We start from the raw sequence: 3,079 nt of genomic DNA, 5'->3' as shown, positions 1-3,079 counted from the left end.
TAACACAATTGATAGAATACTATATTTTAGGGATGGCACGTCCACCCACGGGTCGCAATCGGACACGACAACCTTTGGAAGGCGGGTCCCCCGACCCGACCCAAGTACCGAAAGGAGATGGGCCTTCAAATAGGGACCAATCAAGATGTGAGGTATTTTAATGAATTTGTTCTAGATTTTGAAATGTTTAAGGATTATAAGTTGAGTGTGTTTAATTATAATTATTTGCGGATTGACCGGTCATGGATGTACAAGGATCGAGGGCCAGAGTTCATTGTTGGTGTTGAGGCTTTTCTGAGGGTTGTCGCAGCGTACAAGAAGCCAAAAAGGAAGCATGTCAATAACTATATGTGTTGTTCGTGTGTTGACTGCAAAAAAGAGAAGTAATTTTCAAACATAGAGCAGATCCATGCACACTTAATTCGTAGGGGTTTCAAGGCTGGCTGTAACCGTTGGACTGAGCAAAGTAAAGTTGAAGATGTTGGACGTAAAGGGCAACCAACAGTCGAAGAAGACATAAGCAATTGGGAAGGATAATGTAGCAGGAATTGGAAGCAGGAATTTGGGAAGGATAGCAGAGAGATTGTAATTAGGAAGAATAATTGTTCAATTACAATAGGTTGCCGTGCACACACATCTCTCGGCCAGTTATAAGTAGTAGCCAATGAGCTATAACTCACTGTGGTCCATTCATCATTTGTGTGAAGTTTCATATGTCCAGACTAGTTAATGTCTTATAAATTTTCCTTTTTGATATTTGGCTAATCACATATATATGGATTGTCTCTCTCGTTACCTTCAATCAACAAGAAAGGGTAGAGTTCAGACCCTTCGATTAACAAGAAATCTTAAACTCCTTCTCCTTGTTGTAATGAAATTTGACATGTAAAACCAATCGGAATGTAATTAAACTCCTTATCCTTGTTGTAATGAAACTTGACATGTATGTGGTGTATATATATTGTGACGAGACTTGATGTTTTATAACTGAAATTTATATGTGCTTGTGTATATATGCAGCTGTGGAGGGCGAACTCCTCAAGCGGGGATCCGGAGGGACCCCTTTTGAGATTCGGCTGGGAGGATGATTCTGAACCCGCTTCGTACGTGAAATAAACGGGAGTAAATGAGATGCAGGTGGAGTGGGATGATCGGATGCAAAGGGGAGTAAATGCTCAGGGGATTTTTAGATAGGTTCGGGCCGTAGTGAGCGTAATACCCTACTCTTGTGTGTATGCTATAAACACTCCAGAGAATGTCTCTCTGAGGATCCGTTGTGTTACAAGAATGTTTGTCTAAGTCTAGAGCTTCGTGCTTCTTCTGCCGTCGTCGACCGGAATTTGTCCGATGTGCTCTGTCTGATCGATCCAAGCCTCTCTAAGTCTCAGTCTTTAACTCTCGGTCCTCCTTCTCCGGGGAGCCCGCCCCCTTTTTATACCCGGCGGGGCGGATGGTGTGCCCAGAAAGGATTGGCATAAGTTCCAAGGCGCCATAAATGGAAAGCAACCATCATGGGCTGCTGCTTGAGCTGACGGGGAGGGTTGAAAACTCTCCCCCGTCCGGTCGTCGTCGTCATCATTCCGCTTTTCAGCGGTACAACGGGGAGGGCCCGCCGGGCCGCCACCGAGCAGCCCCGTGTGCCCGCCCGGTCAGAGCAAGCCTAACACAGCAGGGTGGCAGGCGTTACGCCTCGAGCCCTGCGATGTTATCCCAAGGCGCACTGGATGACGCGCGATGGGACCCGTGCATTAAATGCCCCCACGCCCCCCTTCCAAACTGTGGCAGGGCCTGACGAAGTACACAGGTCGCTGTATGTGGCAGGCCCGGACAGTGGCTTCGCCCGAGGGCTTGTCACAGCCCCTGAGCTCGGCACAGTGGTCGGGGCCGCCGAATGCTCGGGCTCGACTCCCTGGTCGGTAGGAGCTGGATCCTTGGGCTCGACTCCATGCTCAGGAGGAGCCGAGTTCTCGGGCTCGACTCCCTGCTCGGGAGGAGCCCCGAGAACTGAAGGCTGCTCGGGGGCGACTGGGAGCTGGGACCCAGCACCTTGCCCCGAGCACTCGTCACGCTCCACCACCAGCACCATGCTCACGACCTGAGGAGTGGCCGAGACGTAGAGCAATAAAGGCTCGCCCTCGGAGGGGGTCACCAGTACGAGTAGAGAGGTGAGATACTTCTTCAAGTCTTGCAAGGCCTTCTCGGCCTCTGGAGTCCAGTCAAAGTGACCGGTCTTCTTCAGGAGTTTGAAGAGAGGGAGCCCTCGCTCCCCAAGCTTGGAGATAAAGCGCCCCAGGGCCGCCATGCAGCCGGGGAGACGCTGGACTTCCTTGAGTCAAGCCGGGGGACGCATCTGTTCGATGGCCCGGATCTTCTCCGGATTGGCATCGATTCCTCGGCTGGAAACCAAGAAACTGAGGAGCTTTCCCGCGGGCACCCCGAAGACACACTTCTTGGGCTTGAGCTTCAAGCGGGTAGTGCGGAGACTGTTGAAAGTCTCGGCTAAGTCCTCCAGCAAGGTGGCGTGATCTTGGGATTTGACCACGATATCGTCGATGTAAGCCTCGACGTTGCGGCCAACCTAAGAATCAAGGGTAATGCGTACGGCACGCTGGAAAGATGACCCAGTGTTGCGCAAACCAAATGACATTGACACATAACAATAAGTCCCCACCGGAGTGGCAAAAGAAGTTTTTTCCTCGTCCTGTTTGGCCATATGGATTTGGTGGTAACCCGAATTTGAATCTAAAAAATATAAAAGATCGCACCCCGCAGTGGCATCTACAATTTGATCTATGCGTGGTAAAGGAAAAGGATCTTTCAGACAAACCTTGTTTAAGTCGGTGTAGTCAACGCACATGCGAAGCTTGCCATTGGCCTTTGGGACAATGACTGGGTTTGCCAGCCACTCTGGGTGGAGGACTTCTCGGATGAAGCCGGTGTCAAGGAGCTTGCTGACTTGCTCCCGGATGAATTCCTGGCGCTCGGGCGCCTACCGCCGGACCTTCTGCCTCACTGACCGTGCATTGGGGCGCACAGCAAGGTGGTGCTCGATCACCTCCCTAGGGATCCTGGGCATATC

This window comes from Phragmites australis, chromosome 24 (assembly GCF_958298935.1).
Source record: "Phragmites australis chromosome 24, lpPhrAust1.1, whole genome shotgun sequence".
In the NCBI taxonomy this organism is placed as follows: domain Eukaryota; kingdom Viridiplantae; phylum Streptophyta; class Magnoliopsida; order Poales; family Poaceae; genus Phragmites; species Phragmites australis.
Note: the sequence above shows the minus strand (reverse complement) of the source record.